Source organism: Adiantum capillus-veneris, chromosome 18, assembly GCF_014529385.1.
Source record: "Adiantum capillus-veneris isolate H3 chromosome 18, ASM1452938v2, whole genome shotgun sequence".
In the NCBI taxonomy this organism is placed as follows: Eukaryota; Viridiplantae; Streptophyta; class Polypodiopsida; order Polypodiales; family Pteridaceae; genus Adiantum; species Adiantum capillus-veneris.
In genome coordinates, this window is record NC_140948.1 from 150813976 (window position 1) to 150834920 (window position 20945).

Consider the following 20945-nt stretch of genomic DNA (forward strand, 5'->3'; position numbering starts at 1 on the left):
TGCTGGAAAACGCTAGGATGCTGAGGTTCTTGCTTGGAGGGAAAACGCCACCAAGGGGATCTTGCTGAGAAGTTGCCTATTGAGCAAGGTGCTCCTGCTGCCTCTTCTGCCAATTAGTGCTAGCCTAGGTTTGCTTATATACAAACTTACTCAATTTGCCCTACCTACTTTCCAACAAAAGTCACTTAAATTAATAAGTGAAAAATGTCAAAAATAGGGAAAATAGGTTAAATACACTGGAAAATTCCCCTGAAGGATTCTGATGGATTCTGATGGGAATGCGTATGATCATGCTGTGTGCAACCGGAGGATATGCATCTACACTAAGTGCCTGGGCATGCACAGTCTGCGAACAGACTCACAAAAGTGCCAGAACACTTCTAAATCTAGACTGACTGAACCCTTGTCGTGCTGTAGCCTGTCCACGGACACATAGGGTTGGATGTGTCACGTGACAAGAATCATGGGTTAGTTGATACTTTTTCTAGTGACGCTAACCTCATTGCAAATTCGATAGATCACAAAGAACCGATCTTGGCTCTCGAGTCAAGGTCCAAAGAACCCCCACATGAAGTATTATGTGTTCGAATGATTAGTCAGTACGCATTGTTCGAGTGTTTCATTCGTGATGCTTCCCTGTATTTTAATCACCATCCTTATGTGATCCCTTTTCATAGGCATGACATATTGTACGATGAACATGATTCACTCATGAATGAGCACGGATGTATGCGGATTTCTCATGAAAGGCTGAAAAGTATGTATTCAAGGTAGTCACATTCCATGTGTAAGCTGCAGCGGAATGAATGTTTGCGCTTTGCTCAAGATGAGTGCTCCGAACTGTGCTCAAGGTTCTTTTTGTTCTTATGGAAGGTAGAGCCTTCCGTTCTTAATGAGAGAATGCTATGATCACAACCAAAGTGAATGGACACTATGCGTGCAAGTGTATGAGACTGAGAGATAGAGAGAGAAGAGAGATACGACACCAGAGATGTTGTAAAACCCTCCTCCAAGGCCCCACTCTCGTCGGCGAGAGTGGTCTACTTATGATTGCACAAAGTTATGCGTATGCAATGAACTGATGCAACTTGGGACTATGCCGATGACGACGACGACTTTAGGGCTGAAATCTGTGGTCTTCTAACTGCTGAATTTCTGCTAATCTTTGGGCTGTTTCGGGTGGCTGAAAATGACTGTTCGGCTGCGTTTTTATGGCTGAAAATGGCTGTTGTCCTTGACTCCGAAACGCTGGTTTGGTGCGGCGATTGAGGGCTGAAAACGCTGCCCAAATACAGGTCCAAAGCTGCATTTCTACATGCTGTAAAACGCTGGCTGAATATGCTGAAAAACGCTGACTGCTGCAAGGCTTGATGGCGATCCAAAAACGCTAGGCTTGTAGGTGTGATGGCGATCAAGCCAATCTGCAAACGTTAGGTATTGGGGAGATGCTGAAGAAGTCCAAAAACGTTGGGGTATCTGTGGCGAGGATGGAGACCAAAAACGCCAAGGGGTGCTGGGGGTTCTACGGGTTCTTGCTAAGAAGGTGCCTGTTGAGCATGTGCTCCTACTGCCTCTTCTGCTAGAAAGTGTTAACTTGGGTTTGCTTATATATTAACTTAGCAAAATTGCCCTACCTACTTTTGTCACGTGACACATCCCAACCCTATGTGTCCGTGGACAAGCTACACCACAGCAGGGTTCAGTCAATTCAGTCAAGTCTAGATTAGCAATGATCTAGCACTTTTGTGAGTCTATTCGTAGACCGTGCATGCCCACTCACTTAGCATAGATGCATATCCTCCGTTTGCACACAGCATGATCATCGGAATTCCCATCAGAATCCATTAGCATCAGTTAGGGGAATTTTCCAGTGCATTTAGCCTATTTTCCTATTTTTGGTTATTTTCACTTAATATTTTTAAGTGACTTTCCAACGAAAGTAGGTAGGGCAATTTTGCTAAGTTAATATATAAGCAAACCCAAGTTAGCAGTAATTGGCAGAAGAGGCAGCAGGAGCTTCCTGCTCAACAGGCAACTTCTCAGCAGTACCCCCCCCCCCTCAGCACCCCTAGCGTTTCCAAGCCTAGGCTGACTCCCACTTCCTCTGGCATTTTCCCATATCCAGTCATCGCCATACAAGTCCTCCATTGCTGGCGTTTTTAACCATCACCAGCAGATCAAGTCCATAGCGATTGTGACTCGCAGATCTCAGCCAAGAGCAGCCAATTACTAACGATAGCCCTACTGCATACTCCAGCGTTTTTCCAAGCATTAGATCAGCATTTTTCTAGCAGCATCAAGCAGCGTTTTTCAACCATATGAAAACGCAGTTTCAGCAGTGACAAAAACGCAGAATTCAGCCTATAGAAAGGTAGCAGATTTCATCCCAAGTTGGTTGCAAATGTTCCCCCATTTTCAGCCATAAAAACGCAGCCAAAACAGTCATTTTCAGCCACCGAAACAGCCCCGAACTTCAGCAGATAGAAGATCCCAGATTTCAGCCATCAAGTCGTCGTCGTCGTCACCGTCGTCGTCGTCGGCATAGTCCAAGTTGCATCAGTCCATTGCATTAGCATTGTACACCTTAGTGCAATCAAAGCATAGTTACCAGGAACGGGAACGCAGAACGGGAACGCGGAACAAAATGCCGACGAGAGTGGGGCCTTCGGAGGAGGGTTTTACAACCTCTCCGGTGTCGTATCTCTTCTCTCTCCTTCTCTCAGTCTCATTCACTTGCACGCACAATATCCACTCACTTTGTTCGTGATCATAGCACTCTCCATAAGACGGAAAGCTCTCTCTTTCCCTAAGAACTAAAAGGAACCTTGAGCAATAAAGGTCACTAATCTTGAGAAAATACAACATTCATTCCGCTGCACCTAACATTGGTATCAAAGCTTTGGAAGTGTTCTGCATTACTCAAGGAAAGAACCACAAGAACCACAAGAATTTTTTTTGCTTGTTGCGATCGCACAAACCCAAGTTTACTTGGGCGTGGCGATTCCTAATCGTGTTTTGTTGAAGAGTGACACGAATCCCAAGAAAGAAGGGCTTGTCCAGCCTCCCTTTGTGTCTCTTTTCACTCATTGAGAGCAGACCGTGCACTTAGCGGCCGGCCAATCGACGTGAGGTGGGAAAAAGCAACTTTGGTGTGAGTGCAAGGCCGCCAGGGGTGCGTCCGCAGAAAGGAGTAGAACTCGGGTGAAGAGAAGATCCTTCTCCAACGCGATTTGCAAGCGAAAGAAAACCTCAAGAACCCCAAGAACCCAAGACCCTCAAGACTCAAGAACCTCAAGAACCCAAGATTCTCACGAATCAAGGACCTCAAGAACCCAAGTTCCTCGCGAGCTTAAGGCCCCAAGATTATAGTGCATGGTCGTCACCCGAAGCGGAATGGATACTTCGCATACATGTGATAAGCATGAGAGAGGCGACGAAGATTCGTCCCACCCGGAGATGATTTCTTCAACCCTCCCCCTTTGCCATCTACGCTAGCAAGTGCACCAGACCCTATGGAGGCAATGGTCAAGCAGATGATGGCCATGATGGATAGACAGGAAGACAAGCGCCTTGCTTTAGAACGCGAGCGCCTTGCTCAGGACCGTGAGCGCGACGACAGAATTGCAAGAATGGCCGCAGACCAAGCAGCCAAGGACCGCGAGCGCGACGAAAGAAACGCAAGATTTGCCACACAACAAGAAGAAAATCGACTTGCTCTCGAGCGCGAGCGCGATGAACGAAATGAATGCAAAGCAGAAAAGGACGCCGAGCGAGAAGCTCAAAGGGAGATTCGCAATCAAGAATTTATTTCCCAATTGCTAGCCTCGAAGACCGAACCACCCAAAGATCGTGGGAGTTCAAGTGGCGCAAGCCACGACGCTGATTCCAACCATCCAGTTACAGAAAAGTTGACTTTCAGTAAGTATGATGGTAAGATGGATACTACGGTTATTCATTCTTGGTTGCATCAATTTAAATGCTTATTTTGGGACAACTAAGAAAACAAGCAATAGCAAAGTTTTGACGGTAGCTATGTACCTTGCCGATGATGCCATCAATTGGTACCACGCATGACAAGAGGCACAGCTAGCCGCGCACCTAGAGGCAGCCGACGATTTCACGCCCCTCTCTGTTAGTTGGGTTGATTTCCAAGACAAGCTCAAGGCGCGGTTTATGCCACCTCAGTACCTCGCACGATTGAAGGACGATTGGCGCTTTCTTAAGCAAAATGGTATGCCAGTCACGTCTTTTTCTAACCATGTTTCGCAGCTAGGCGCTCAATTACGCAAATCGGATGATGAGCGCAAAGAGGCTTTTCTCTTTGGGTTAGACGAATACATCAAGTTTGATGTTGAAGTCTTTGACCCCGTGGATCTCAACAAGGCGGTAGCAATCGCTCTCGCCCAAGAGATGAAGCACAACAAGGGAAAGCCTAAGGAGAACAAGACTTCCACAAGTACCTCGCAGACTTCTCAGAACCCTCAGAACGGTAAGAACGGTAAGAATGGTAAGAATGATAACTCTTCTAACCAATCTTCCAACAGTCTCTCAACGAAGAATTCTTCCAATGAATCTAAGGGTAAGGCTAACACAATTGCTAAACCTAAGCTTTACTCCAGATGAAAAGGTAGCACAAGGAATTGTAGGAGGTTACATCACTTCTGAAGAACAAAGCACGTATTCTAAGGAAGGTCGTTGTTTTCATTGTCACATTAAGGGTAACATAAAAAGAACATGTCCTAAGCTTGAATCGAATGAATCTAAAGAACCCACAGCACCCACTACATCTGTCAATGCAATGAATGATAATACGATTGTGCCCAAAGTTTCTCAGGACCCTCCCATTGTTGATTCTCTCATTAAATGTTACGGTCGTACATCGGGGCACCATTTTGTCATATTGTTTGACCCAGGTAGTATGCATGATGTGATCAGTTCCTCTCTTGTTGAGAGAGCCCACCTCGAAGTTAGTCCGAGATCTCCTATCGAGGTCTCTGGCTTTCGTCCCGGTATGGACGCTCTCATCATGGAGGAGTGCCTTGATGTGTTGTTTGCAATTCAACAGACTGGCTTCACTAGAAGATTTGTTGTTTCTCCTCTCTCAGAATGTGATATGATTTTAGGCATTAAGTGGTTTCGTGAAACTGATGCTTTCATAAATTTTTCGGCTAACACTATAACTCTCAATGTTGACAGTGATTCTCCTACTGTCTTTCATGGAGTGGATACTTCTCCTTCTCCATCTCTCATTGCTAATATGCAAGACAAGGTGGAAAGAATTCGAGATAAGGAGACTCTCTCAGTCTCTTTTGACACACAGAACTTGCATGATTATGAGAAGCATGATGATTTGAAGGATAATGATTTGCATGATGATTTGGATGAAAAAGACAAGCATGATGAATTGCATGAAGATGATCCAAAAACGCCAAGGGGTGCTGGGGGTTCTGCCGGTTCTTGTTGAGAAGGTGCCTGTTGAGCATGTGCTCCTGCTGCCTCTTCTGCCAGAAAGTGCTAACTTGGGTTTGCTTATATATTAACTTAAGCAAATTGCCCTACCTACTTTTGTTGGAAAGTCACTTAAAAATAATAGTTGAAAAATACCAAAAATAGGGAAAATAGGCTAAATGCACTGGAAAATTCCCCTGATTGAATCTGATGGATTCTGAAGGGAATATTGATGATCATGCTGTGTGCAACCAGAGGATATGCATCGATGCTAAGTGACTGGGCATGCACGGTCTACGAATAGACTCACAAAAAGTGTCAGATCACTTCTAATCTAGACTGACTGGACTGATTGAACCCTGATCATGTTGTAGCTTGTCCACGGACACATAGGGTTGGATGTGTCACGTGACACCATGTCTCTTCCTTGGCATGACACAGTCGTAGAAAGAGCACAAGAAAGATTGAGCATCAAGCATCGGCATTTCCCTTATGATTTGCCATAGTTGATAGATTTAGCTCGTAAAGTCAAGATTCGACCCCATGGTTTGCGTGTGTTTGAACGGTTTGGCACTTCGTCACTTTGTTCATCTACATTGCATGCACAGGCTCTACAGAAGAGTAGTGTTTTTCCAGTCACTTTACATGGAATGGGTATGTTCATGTTTTTGTGTTGAAAGTGGTTTCAAGAATTTTCAGCCTCGGAGATTCTTGAAGAAGGTGCATGACTATAGAAGAAGTGGTAGCATTGAAGATGACTTTGTGTCGCTTTCGGCACGGCCCAAAGAAGCAAGCGTTGTATACCTTTATGAAGTTCAAGTATCGCACGACCCACACATCAGAGTGGGCTAGCGAAGAGTCCTTTCCAGGATTCCAAAAGATGTTAACGATCTCCCTCGACACCATACAATTCGGTACCAGTACCTCACTTTGAAAAGGAGGGAATGTCACGTGACATATCCAACCCTATGTGTCCGTGGACAAGCTACAGCATGACCAAGGTTCGGTTCAGTCAAGTCAATCTTGAATAGGAAGTGTTCTCGCATTTTTGTGAGTCTGTTCATAGACCGTGCATGCCCAGGCACTTAGAGTAGATGCATATCCTCTGGTTGCACACAGCATGATCATCAGCATTACCATCAGATTCCATCAAGATCATTTTCCAATGCATTAAACCTATTTGCCCTATTTTAGCCATTTTTCACTTATTAATTTAAGTGACTTTTGTTGGGAACTGAGTAGGGCAAATTGCCTAAGTTAATATATAAGGAAACCCTAGCACTAGCATTTCTAGCAGAAGAGGCAGAGTGCACAGGCAAGCCACTTGCAGCAGCCATCTCTCTGACTCTCTCTCAAGCAAGACTCTACATAAACCAGATTCCATCAGGATCATTTTCCAGTGCATTAAACCTATTTTCCCCATTTTAGCCATTTTTCACCTATTAATTTAAGTGACTTTTGTTGGGAATTGGGTAGGGAAAATTGCCCAAGTTGATATATAAGGAAACCCTAGCACTAGCATTTCTGGCAGAAGAGGCAGGAGGGCATAGGCCAGCCACTTGCAGCAGGCATCTCTCTGACTCTCTCTCAAGCAAGATTCTACAAAGACCTGGTGTTTTTTTGCAACGAAGGCCAACGTTTTTCAGCAACATCTCCAGCGTTTTTGGAACCTATCAGACCAGCGATTTTCAGCCCTTGGACAGCGCTACTACAGCCCCCTGTACCAACGTTTTCAAGCACTAGAAATCAGCGTTTTTGAACACAGCAAGATCAGTGTTTTTAAGACAGTAAATCAGCGTTTTTACCAGCATCAGAATAGTGTTTTGGAGCAGCAGTTCAGCGTTTTTGCCACAGCAGTAATTCAGCAATAGAATCAGAGAACTCTGCAGATAAGGATCAGCCCGAAGAGAGCCATTTCAGCCAGACGTCGCCGCCCTCATCGACACCGTCGTCTCTATCCTAGACACTTTGCATCATAGCTTCACAACTTGCATCGGCATCTTGTATCAGATTGTGCAATCAATAGCATAGACCTCTCTCGCCATCGAGAGAGGGGCCCTTGGAGGAGGGTTTGACAACTTCTTGGTGTTGTATTCTCTTCTCTCTCTATCTCTCAGTCTCAACACCTTCATTCACAGCGTCCATTCACTTTGTTTGTGATCACTTGCACTGTCTCATATAGAACGAAAGGCTCTCCCTTCCCTAAGTAAAAGGGACCTTGAGCACAGTTCGGAGCACTCATCTTGAGCAAAGTTCAACATTCACTTCCGCTGCACCTTACACAAATATGATATCCAATTCAGATGCAGAAATTATTATTGATGAAGAAGTTTTTCCAAGTGATACATCGTTACCAGACACAGATAAGGACATGGTTGCAGATTGTGAGTCTGAGGACAACTATGCTTTCTTTGATTCTTTGTTGGATGATAATATGCCAATTGCAAGTCATGAAGTGGTAGTTTTTGAAGATGACTCTGAAGAATTTTGGGATTCATTATTGGATGATGATTACACTCTCAAGCCAAAATCCTCTCTAGTGATTACTAAAGTTGAAGTTACCCCATCTGAAGAGTGCCTTGAAAATATTTCCTCTTCACCAACTATGTAAAACCCTCCTCCGAAGGCCCCATTCTCGTCGGCGAGAGTGGTCTACTTTGATTGCACAAAGGTGTACAATGCATATGCAACGGACTGATGCAATGGGACTATGCCGATGACGACGACGGTGATGACGACGGCGACTTGATGGCTGAAATCTGAGTTCTTCTATTCGCTGAATTTCGGGACTGTTTCGGTGGCTTAAAATGACTGTTTTGGCTGCGTTTTTATGGCTGAAAATGGGGGAACATCTGCAACCAACTTGGGGGGAAATCTGCTACTGTTTCATGGCTGAAAATCTGCGTTTTCTTCAAGGCTGAACAGCAGATTCCCTAGCGTTAGTGTTTGGGCTCTGGAAAGGGGCTAAAGTCTGCTGGCGTTTTTGTGAAGAAAAACGCTGCTGAAGATGGAGCGTTTTTGCAAATGAAAAACGCTGGCTGAAAGGCACTGTAGAGCGATCATGCAAGGGGAAGATGTTGGGAACCTGATGCTGTGAAAAACGCCAAGGCTAGGCAAGGATGGCGATGGATCTTAGAGGTGAGGGGGTACTTCTGAGAAGTTGCCTGTTGAGTGGGAAGCTCCTGCTGTCTCTTCTTCCAGAAAGTGCTAACTTGGGTTTGCTTATATATTAACTTAGCAAAATTGCCCTACCTACTTTTGTTAGAAAGTCACTTAAAAATAATAAGTGAAAATAACCAAACAAAGGAAAATAGGCTAAATGCACTAGAAAATTCCCCTAACTGATGCTAATGGATTTTGATGGGAATTCCAATGATCATGCTATGTGCAACCGGAGGATATGCATCTATGCTAAGTGACTGGGCATGCACGGTCTACGAATAGACTCACATAAGTGCCAGATCACTTCTAATCTAGACTTGACTGAACTGACTGAACCCTTGTCACCAAGTGATGACGTGGCGGACAGCAGAAACCCTAATTTCTGCCAAAAACCCTAATTTCCGAAAATCGCGAAGACGGATTATTAAAAAAAAAAAAAAAAATGATGAGCGACATAAATTTCGCTTTTTCTCTACTTAAATGAGAAAGAGAGAGAGAATGCTTTTGCTTTCATGTTTTGACTCTCTGTGAGAGAGAGAGAGAGAGAGAGAGAGAGAGAGCAATTGCTTTTGATTTTGAAAGCTTTTGGGGCTTTGCTTTTGGGCATCCCTTGTAACCTTTAAATTAGTGGTGAGGGCCTCACTTCTCAGAGCATCTGGACGCAGAGTCTGAGAGTGAAACCCTAACCGCTCTCTTGTACTTTGATGATTGATTAATACAAAAAGAAATACCGAAAGGGGCGCCTGTCTCTAGGGCCAATATCTCTAGGCACGGAACTCCGCCGGGCCAGTGCAAATCTATTGTGATCTGTGAATTGTTTTGAAGTGGTTATTTGGTGTTGTCGCGGTTGATTCTTGACTTGGAGTGTCCAAGTCTGTTACAGTGGTATCAGAGCACGGCCGATTTCTCTTCTACGGGTAATCCGATCCCCGAATTTTTTTTTCCGCAACACCTATGGCTTCAGGCAATGATCAGTCGACTCCCTCTGCATGTGGAGATGCGGGCCGGGATCACAACGAAGATTCAGGCAGAGAGTATGGCCCGCCTTGGCCTACTTAGGCGGAGCGGCGAGAGATAGAGCGTTGCCAGTTGATCGGCGATGCAACAAAGATGATGCTCAATTTTGCCAAGGACCCGAAGATGGCAAAATATATGAACCAGACCTCTTTGGAAGAGGTACAGATGGAGTGGCAAAGAACCACAACACCACTCCCGAAACCCGCTCTCAAGAAACCTTCTACCTCCAAGAAAATATACGGAGCAGGAACTGGAGAACGTGGTTGATGCACGGATTGCTCAGCTTTTTGACACGCAAAAGAAAGCCAAAAAGCACGGCAAAAAGCAGAAGAAAGGCACTGACTTCCCAGGATATTTGGGTCGTCGGTCGACATTTGACAAAGCAAAGAAATTGAAGAAGCGCGTCAAGTTTGAAGACCTACCCAGTTCTTCTTCTTCTTCTTCTTCTTCTGACAGTTCTTCTAGCTCCTCGGATTCGAGCGAAGAAGACAGAAAAGGTAAAAAGCGAAGCAAGAAGCAACGCTTTGGAAAGGGCAAGAGAAAGGCAAAGAAGGCTAAATCTCGCCCAGAGACTGACAGTTCTACTGAGGACTCGTCTACAGATAGCTCAGATTCCGATGACGGAAAGTTTTATGCGAACAAGAAGAATTTTTACAAAGCCAACCAGTATGACTTTCTCGAAGATAAAAGCAAGAAAGTCCGAGAGTTTAAGGAAGGTGGCCACTCGATCAAGTTTGATACTTTTCAGGATACTCAGATGCTTCGAAGGCTTTGTCTTTTATACAACAGTTTGACATCGCTTTCGTGGGAGGACGCTATTCAGAGCACTCCAAGATTCGGAGAGCTGCCTCTTACTTTAAGGGGAATGCTCGCACTTGGTTGTCCACGCTTCTATTAAGCAAGATTGTGCCAATTACATGGCTGAAATTCAAGAGGCTTTTTATTTCTTCTTGGTTGACTCAAGAGTTTGAGCGAGATATACGAGCTGCTTGGAACCATCTCCGGATGACCAAGAGCGATACAGTGAATTCTTACTGTAAAAGATTTTGGAACTCTTTTCTACCTGCCTCTTCATTTAAGAAGATCTCGTTCAGAGAACAGATTGAGCGGTTTACATTGGGTCTACCTACAGAGATCCGAGACCACTGCTTGGAACAGAAGTCAGCTTCTATTCAGGAGTTGATGAGTCATGCGAAGCGGGGCTTTGCAATTCACTCTGGCAGTCTGACCTACCCCACAGATGAGGTCACGACACAACGAACCGGACAGACTTCTGGGAATGAAAGTAGAAAAAGAAAGAGCAACCCAGAGAAAAAGGATGCACGACCCAGACTTACTCCTCAGGAGCGGACTCGCTACATCAGGGAGGGGAAGTGCTTTGGATGCGGGGAAACTGGACATATCTCCGCGAAGTGCCCTAAAAAGGCACAAAAAGAACAGAATGACAAGGACGACGAAAGGCCTGAGAGTTCGAGAGCAGCTGAGGACTGTGTACGAAAAGGCAAGATGAAAACAGGACTGGTTCCAGATTGTGTGGGTACTGATCCCGACACCATGGATGAGAGTACAGAACTTTGCCGAGCTTGGGGCAAAGTGAAAGATCAAGAGGCCCTGATTTTCTTTGATGGAGGAGCCAAGGCCAACTTCATTTCACCGGAATTGGCGGCGCGGCTCGAGATTACTCCCGATCGGATGGGACCACTTGCAGAGACAGTTCTAGCGGCACCCGGCAGGGACGTAGCCATTACACCTGTCATTGGCAAACTTCGGTTGCATTGTCAGGGGTATTTGGGGCATGAGGACTTCTTCATAATGCCTTTGGAGGGTTGTGATGTTCTCTTAGGGATTCCCTAGTACCACAAGAACAACGCCGTGGTCGATTATCGGGCGAGAAAAGCGACTTTGACTACAGAAAAGGGCAGAACAATTGTACTTGATATTAAACTGAAGGGCGAGTCTGTCCCTATTATATCGGCTTCGGCCATTTCAAAATTAATGAAATCCAGTCTGTTTGTTTACTCGATCTTTATGAAAGAGTTGAGTGATGATGATAGGACAAATATGTCTAAACTTGATAAAGAACGCCAAGATTTTCTACACTCTCACGCCGATTGCTTCTCAGAAGGCCTACCAGGAGAGTTACCACCTGCTCGTCCTAAAGATCATACCATTGATCTGATACCTGGTAGTACACCACCGAACCGGCCACCCTACCGTGTGAGCTGAGCACAGAATGAAGAGATTATGAACCAAGTGAAAGACCTCTTGGAAAAGGGTCTTGTCCAGCCTAGTACTTCACCGTATTGCTCTCCAGTATTGTTGGTTTTGAAGAAAGACGGGTCTTGGAGAATGTGCATCAATAATAGAGCTCTCAACAAAATCACCATCAAGAACAGATTTCCGATTCCTAGGATCGATGATATACTCGACAGGTTACAGGGATCCTCATGCTTTAGCAGGATTGACTTGAAGAGTGGATATCATCAGATCAGAATAGCACCGGGAGACGTCTACAAGACAGCTTTTCGGACGACTTTTGGGTTATTTGAGTTTTTGGTGATGCCTTTTGGCTTAACCAATGCTCCTGCGACATTTAACCGGATGATGGATAGGATTTTTCGAGAGTACAGGCTATTTGTTGGCACTTTCTTTGACGACATCATTGTTTTCTCCAAGAATGAGGCAGAACACAGAGATCATCTGCTTCAGGTCTTTCAGGCATTACGAGATCACAAGTTAGTGATTAATGCAAAGAAAAGTGAATTTTTCCTACCAGAGATACACTTTTTGGGACACATTGTGTCAGCCGCAGGAGTGCAAATGGATCCGGCCAAGATAGAGACTATCCGTAATTGGCCCAACTTGAAGAATGTCCATGAAGTTAAAAGCTTCTTGGGACTGTGTTCGTACTACAGGCGGTTCATACGAAAGTTTGCAGAGGTTGCTTCCCCTTTGCATATCTTGACACAGAAAGGAGTACCTTTTTCGTGGGGACCCCCAGAGGTGACTGCCTTTCAGACGTTGAAAGAGAAATTGACTACGGGACCTATTTTGACTTTGCCGGACTTGCAAAAGTCATTTGAAGTATATTGTGATGCTTGTGGTCGTAGTCTGGGTGCGGTCTTGATGCAAGAAGGCCATGTCATAGCTTATGAGAGCCGTTTGTTCTCTAGGCCGGAGATGACAACACAGATCTATGAGAAAGAGCTTTTGGCGGTTATCCATGCTCTTACTCAGTGGCGGCATTACCTACTCGGAGCGGATTTTACTGTCTTTACAAACCATCAGAGTTTGCGCTACTTCTTGTGACAGAAGCAGCTTTCGGAAAAACAGATGCGGTGGGCGAACATCTTGTCACAGTTCCACTTCCAGATTGTCCATGTGCAGGGACAGAAGAATGTGGTGGCAGATGCTTTGTCTCGGAAACCGTTGGTTCTGGCTATTTCCGCGATACATCATAGGAGCTTCGAGGATATGGTCGATCAGTATGCCACAGATACAGATTTTGCAGATATTTTCACACGGATACGGGATGGGGAGATAGTAGCTGGATACTCCCTTCGGGAAGGCTACTTGATGAAAAAGACTATGTTGTGCGTTACACAGCCGTTGAGGGAAAAGGTTATGACTGAATGCCATCATCCTCCTTTTACGGGTCACCGCGGCATTGCTACCACCATGAAAGGGGTAGAGAGATTTCTTTTGGCCGAGACTCAAGAAAGATGTGGAAGAGTTTGTGCGCAGTTGCTTGGTATGCCAAAAGGTCAAGTTTGACAGGCATAAAGCACAAGGATTGTTACAGCCTTTACCCATACCCACCCGCCCCTGGGAAAGTATAGCGATGGATTTCATTTTTGATCTCCCGAGAACACAGAGTGGTCACGATGGTATCTGGACTGTTATTGACAGATTTAGCAAACAGGCTCATTTCATTTCAGTGAAGAAAACAGTCAAGCCGGATAACTTAGAGACTGTTTGTGGCCCAGATTTTCAGATTACATGGCATGCCTGAGACAATTGTCTCCGACAGAGACCCCAGATTTACGAGTTTGTTTTGGAAGGCAATTTGGGAGAACATTGGCACGCGGTTGCAGTTCTCGTCATCGTTCCACCCGCAGACTGATGGGCAATCCGAGATTGCCAATTCAGTGGTTCTAGATTTATTGAAGTCTTATATCTCAGATCAGAAGACTCAATGGGAAAGATATTTACCTTTGGTGGAATTTGCCTACAATAACACGATACACTCGTCGACGGGGAAGGCGCCATTTGAGATTGTTGAAGGTGCTGCAAAGGTTCCACCCTTCCTGAGCACGAAAGATAAGATCTTTGAAGCGGATGAATATACGCGAGATCTGGATACGACTTTTGCCAAGGTTCGCGAGACTTTGCAGAAGTCTCAAGAACGACAGAAAAAGGCAGCGGATCGCCATCGTCGCGACATGAAATTGAAGGAGGATGATTGGGTGCTCTTACGTTTTGAGAAGGCACGCCTACGAAAGAACAAGGGAAAGGAGAGGCTTTTTCCAAAGCTTAGTGTGCGATACTATGGCCCTTTCCAGATTACTGAAAAGATAAATGAAGTCTCCTTCCGACTGAAACTGCCAGATACTTGGAGGATTCACAATGCATTTCATGTGAATCTCTTGAAACCTTTTAAAGGTGATGTGCCTGATGATGGGGAGCCTGATGAGCAACCCGAAGTGGAAGAAAACGAGGAGATCCTTGTTCCTGAACAGATTTTGGCACATAAGGATACGAAGAATAAAAGTAAAGTCCGAAGGCGGTTCTTGGTTAAGTTCAAGAATTATCCTGCACTTGATGCGAAGTGGATGGAGGAGGAGGACCTAGCAAATACTCCTCAGATTGTGAAACTTTACCTCGATGCTTTTGGTTTAGCATAGTCTACTCCAAATGGAACCCAGAATTCAGCTTGGCCGAAGATCTGGTGCAGTGGGATGCACAAGAGGGCAGTTACTCCACTCCTTTGTCAACAGATGCCTCGATTTTGATACTAAAGTCACTGATGTCTCTTTGAGCTTCAAGGATACTGAGAGCTGACAGTATTCTGTTGTGGCTGCCATTCTTTCTTCGTGTTCACGCTCTCTTTTTGCTTTTCTTTCTGCACTTCTTGCTTCTCGTTCTAACTTCTGTTTCAAAAAAAATTGCTGCAAAGCCTCCATAGGAGTTAGTCGTAGATGGGAAAGGGGGAGGGTCGAAAAAACCTCCTGGTGGGGAAAATTCTTCTTCGCCTCTCTCATGCTCATCACCTCCAAGCAAAGTATCCATTACGCTTCGAGTGATGATCATCCTGCAATTGTGGGTTCTTGTGGGTCTTGGGTTCTTGGGTTCACGAGGAACTTTGGTTCTTGAGGGTCTTGGGTTATGAAGTTCACGAGGAACTTGTGTTCTTGGGGGTCTTGAGGTTTTCTTTCGCTTGCAAATCGCGTTGGAGAAGGATCTTCTCTTCACCCGAGTTCTACTCTTTTCTACGGACGCACCCCTTGGCGGCCTTGCGCTCACACCAAGGTTGCTTTTTCCCACCTCACGTCGATTGGCCGGCCGCTAAGTGCACGGTCCGCTCTCAATGAGTGAAAAGAGACACAAGGGGAGGCTGGACAAGCCCTTCTTTCTTGAGATTCCTGTCACTCTTCAATAAAACACGATTAGAAATCGCCACGCCCAAGTAAACTTGGGTTCGTGCGACCGCAACAAGCAAAAAAAATTCTTGTGGTTCTTATGGTTCTTTCCTTGAGTAATGTAGAACACTTCCAAAGCTCTGATACCAATGTTAGGTGCAGCGGAATGAATGTTGTATTTTCTCAAGATTAGTGATCTTTATTGCTCAAGGTTCCTTTTAGTTCTTAGGGAAAGAGAGAGCTTTCCGTCTTGTAGAGTGCTGTGGTCACGAACAAAGTGAGTGGATATTGTGCGTGCAAATGAATGAGACTGAGAGAAGGAGAGAGAAGAGATGCGACACCGAGAGGTTGTAAAACCCTTCTCCGAAGGCCCCACTCTCGTCGGCGAGAGTGGTCTACTTGATTGCACAAATGCGTACAATGCAAATGCAATGGACTGATGCAATGGGACTATGCCGATGACGACGACGATGGTGACGGCGACGACTTGGCTGAAATCTGAGATCTTCTAGATGCTGAGTTTCTTGGACTGTTTTGGGGCTGAATTGGTCTACTTCTATCTGCTGTCAAAAGGGGCAACTGCTACGGTTCTAAGAGGTCTTAGGGCTGATTCACATGGCTGAAATTCCCTGTTTTGACGAGGAATTTAGGGCTGAACAAAACGCTGGAAAACGGGGTTCAAGGCTACGTTTTTGAAGAAGCTGCCTTGGCTGAAAACGCTGGCTTATTGCAGTTCTAAGGGGCTGAAATCCTTGCAGTGTTTAGGTGCTGAAAACGCTGCAGATATGCAACTTGAATGCTGGGGGCTGCTACTAGTGAAGAGCAAAAACGCCAGGCACGAGGTAGCATAGAGGGCGATGTCTGGCTTTGGAAAACGCCAAAGGAGAGGGTCTTATGGCGATGGCGGTGGTGAGGAAAAACGCCAAGGGAAGCGGGAGTGGGTCTTGCTGAGAAGTTGCCTGTTGAGCAAGGTGCTCATGCTGCCTCTTCTGCCAGAAAGTGTGAACTTTGGTTTGCTTATATATTAACTTAGCAAAATTGCCCTACCTACTTTTGTTGGAAAGTCAGTTAAAAATAATAATTGAAAATCCCAATAAATAGGAAAATAGGCTAAATGCACTGGAAAATTCCCCTAACTGATGCTAATGGATTCTGATGGGAATTCCGATGATCATGCTGTGTGCAACCGGAGGATATGCATCTATGCTAAGTGATTGGGCATGCACGGTCTACGAATAGACTCACAAAAGTGCCAGATCACTGCTAATCTAGACTTGACTTGACTTGACTGAACCCGGATGTGGTGTAGCTTGTCCACGGACACATAGGGTTGGGTATCAATCATGCGAACACACAATACTTACTGTGATGGTTCTTTGGACCAAGGCTCGAGAGCCACGATCGCTTCTTCGGGATCTATCGAATCTTCTTGTGGGGGATCTGTGGACCTCGACTCGAAAGCCAAGATCGATTCTTGGCGATTGATCGAATCTACAACGAGGTTAGCTTCGCTAGAGAAAGCATCAACTAACACATCATCTTTGTGAACAATCACATCTTCTTCATGCAACTCATCATGCTTGTGAGAAATCACATCTTGATCATGCAAATCATCATGCTTGTCATTGGCATCCAAATCATTATGCAAATCATTGGCATCCAAATCATCATGCTTATCATTGTCCTTCAAATCATCATGCTTACCAATATCATTCAATTCATCATGCAAGTCATGGTCAATCAAATCATCATCATGCTTCACACAATCATGCAAATCCTGTGTGTCATGCTTTGGAGAAGGAGACACGGAGAGTCTCCTTTTCGTGATTCTGTACAAAGTACGCCTGTACTTGAGAAAAAAGTCACAACATCTCTTCATTCTGTCGGTCGCTCTATTCTTTGAGAGCTTTGTTCTCACAATCAAATCCTGCTTGTCTTTCTTTCGCTTCCAAGCGTGCTTGCTCGCTCTCGCGCGCTATGGCTGCCATTCTTTCGTGGTACTTACGCTCGATGGTTGCCATGTCTTCTTCGTAGGCTTTTCTTTCTGCTTCTCTTTCTTGGTCCAACTCCTCCATAGGAGTTAGTGCAATCTTTGTCATAGATGGAAAAGGGTGAGGGTCGGAAAAACCTCGTGGTGGGGAAAATTCTTCTTCGCCTCTCTCATGTTGATCACCTCCAAGCGAAGTATCCATTCCGCTTCGAGTGATGACCGTTCTGCAATCGTGGGTTCTTGTGGGTTCTTGGGTTCTTGGGTTCTTAAGTCCACGAGGAACTTGGGTTCTTGCGGGTCTTGGGTTCTTAAGTTCACGAGGAACTTGGGTTCTTGCGGGTCTTGGTTCTTGGGTTCTTGGGTTCTTGGGGTTCTTGAGGATCTTGAGGTTCTTGAGGTCTTCTTTCGCTTGCCAATCGCGTTGGAGAAGGATCTTCTCTTCACCCGAGTTCTACTCCTTTCTGTGGGCGCACCCCTTGGCGGCCTTGCGCTCACACCAAGGTTGCTTTTTCCCACCTCACATCGATTGGCCGGGCGCTAAGTGCACGGTCCGCTCTCGATGAGTGAAAAGAGACACAAGGGGAGGCTGGACAAGCCCTTATTTCTTGGGATTCCTGTCACTCTTCAACAGAACACGATTAGAAATCGCCACGCCCAAGTGAACTTGGGTTCGTGCGATCGCAACAAGCAAAAAAAAATCTTGTGGTTCTTGTGGTTCTTTCCTTGAGTAATGCAGAACACTTCCAAAGCTCTGATACCAATGTTAGGTGCAAAGGAATGAATGTTGTATTTTCTCAAGATTAGTGATCTTTATTGCTCAAGGTTCCTTTTAGTGCTTAGGGAAGGAGAGAGCCTTCCGTCTTGTAGAGTGTTGTGGTCACGAACAAAGTGAGTGGATATTGTGCGTGCAAGTGAATGAGATTGAGAGAAGGAGAGAAGAGATACGACACCGAGAGGTTGTAAAACCCTCCTCCGAAGGCCCCACTCTCGTCAGCGAGAGTGGTCTACTTTGATTGCATAGTCCCATTGCAACGGGCTGATGCAATGGGACTATGCCGATGACGACGGCGACTTGATGGCTGAAATCTGAGTTCTTCTATTCGCTGAATTTCGGGACTGTTTCGGTGGCTTAAAATGACTGTTTTGGCTGCGTTTTTATGGCTGAAAATGGGGGAACATCTGCAACCAACTTGGGGGGAAATCTGCTACTGTGTCATGGCTGAAAATCTGTGTTTTCTTCAAGGCTGAACTGCAGATTCCCTAGCGTTAGTGTTTGGGCTGAAAAACGATGGAAAGGGGCTGAAGTCTGCTTGCGTTTTTGTGAAGAAAAACGCTGCTGAAGATGGGGCGTTTCTGCAAATGAAAAACGCTGGCTCAAAGGCACTGTAGGGCGATCATGCAAGGGGAAGATGCTGGGAACCTAATGCTGTGAAAAACGCCAAGGCTGGGCAAGGATGGCGATGGATCTTGAAGGTGAGGGGGTACTACTGAGAAGTTGCCTGTTGAGCAAGAAGCTCCTGCTGCCTCTTCTGCCAGAAAGTGCTAACTTGGGTTTGCTTATATATTAACTTAGCAAAATTGCCCTACCTACTTTTGTTGGAAAGTCACTTAAAATAATAAGTGAAAATAACCAAAAATAGGAAAATAGGCTAAATGCACTGGAAAATTCCCCTAACTGATGCTAATGGATTCTAATGGGAATTCCGATGATCATGTTGTGTGCAACTGGAGGATATGCATCTATGCTAAGTGATTGGGCATGCACGGTCTACGAATAGACTCACAAAAGTGCCAGATCACTACTAATCTAGACTTGACTGAACTGACTGAACCCTGCTATGGTGTAGCTTGTCCACAGACACATAGGGTTGGGATGTGTCACGTGACATTACGTCTAAAGTCATGTCTCTTCACAAGGAGATGTGTCTTTTCATTTGTGTCTCTTCGTCTCCTATATAAGGAGCCCTTGTATCACACATTCAATCAATCAACACAGAGTCTTTTGAGTCTTGTTTCTGAGTACATTTCAAGTTTCTTAAGTTTTAATCGTGAGTTTAAGTACTTAATTAAGGATTAGTACCTAGAATCCTTACATGACAACCTTTCTAATCTTCCAATTCTCAATAGTTCGAGTTTATCGATGGTGTGATTCTCTTTGAGTCTCAAGTTCTTTGAGATTTGGGTTTGCTATTCAGTTACAGAGGAAGCAATTTTACTCCAAGTTGAATTTGAATCCTTAAAGGCAAGGGGAGGCTCTCTCTCCACAAGCAAGATCAACAATGTTCAAATAGAAATGGGCAAGTTTGCCTGCTAGATAAGAGCATATGATGCCAAATCAAAACCAAAGCTTTGAAGTCTGCACGAGTAGTTCAAAGGGAAAGGAAACTCACCTAAAGCACTCTAACAATTGTGTTAAGAGACTGGCACTCAGCACATCATCTCGAGATCTAAGGAACTTGCACTATTAACTTGACCTTTTCTCTCTCGAACTTTGCTTCACATAATCCAAGCTTACCCACAAGATTAGAAAAACCACAATCAACTCCTCTATTTCAATTTATTTAATGGTGGTAGACTATTTCTCTAGCTACCTTATTGATCCTTCCACTACTTGAGTTTGCCTCATCCTTATTAAGCAGCATACAAAAATTCCCTTCTTTCTCATTTAACAACACTACCTTAAAGATAACACACAATATACCTGGATAAGCCTAGATTCACCCTTAAAAGGAAAGTGCAAGGTATAGACCCATGGTAGTCACCCACAAGACAATATAACCATTAGCTCCATCATGCATATTATTAACTAAATACTACGACATCCCCACTAACGTCGTGAGTGCCCAATAGACTTAGTGAGCATAACACATGAACTTAGTAAGCATGACACAAAAGTTTAGGAGCATCTTCCTCGGCTTACAAGTTACAACCATAGTAGCTTCACCCCGATATTTAGACATGCTTTCAAAGTAACTTAGAGCCGCAAAACATTAACTTTGAATTTCTTCCAGTAATCCAAGCGTACCCACAAGATTAAACCTCAAGTAAGTCGTCTACTTCAATTTATTTGATGGTGGTAGACTCTTTGTCCGACTCCTAGTTACGTGACATGGCCCCAAAACACTTGCTTGGGATGAGAGAAACACCAAAACAACACTTTAACCTCCCAGAACGCATTTCCCATCTGGAAACATTTCAAGCTTCCTAAAATTGCTGCCATGAGGCGTTCCAAAACGTTTCAGACATATGAAACATGGAGTTTCGGATTGACTTGGACCAGTAAAATTTATTTTAGGGTAAGCACATACATCGCTATTGTAATACGTATCCTCATTTGGGAAATGAGGTCACTTGTGTGATCATTTAATTCACAGATCTCTTTTTAGACTCATGTCTTTATCTCTTTCTAGCTGCATGATTTATTGCTCTTTCTTAATTCTTGAGTCCCATTTCTTGTTATGATCCATATTTGTATGGTTCTTCTAGATCTTAAAGTTCTTCAATTCCCTAAAACATTAATAGTAGCACACACTCTTGCTTACGTGGCATTTTCGTGTTTCAACCCTCTCAAACTTTGTCCTTTCCTTTTCTGGCACCTCTGCTCTACCTACCTTACTGCTTTCACTACCCTACTAATCCTTTCAATATTTAAACATGCTTTTTCTTTTTCCTCATCCTTATTAAGCAAC

At 44.7% G+C, this 20945-nt stretch overlaps 1 protein-coding gene across 1 annotated transcript in view; it reads right to left on the bottom strand.

Moving 5' to 3' along the window:
• LOC147436642 (hydroxyethylthiazole kinase family protein) overlaps positions 1 to 20945 on the bottom strand; it is a 43491-nt gene that overhangs the window by 21037 nt on the left and 1509 nt on the right. The window lies entirely within an intron of this gene.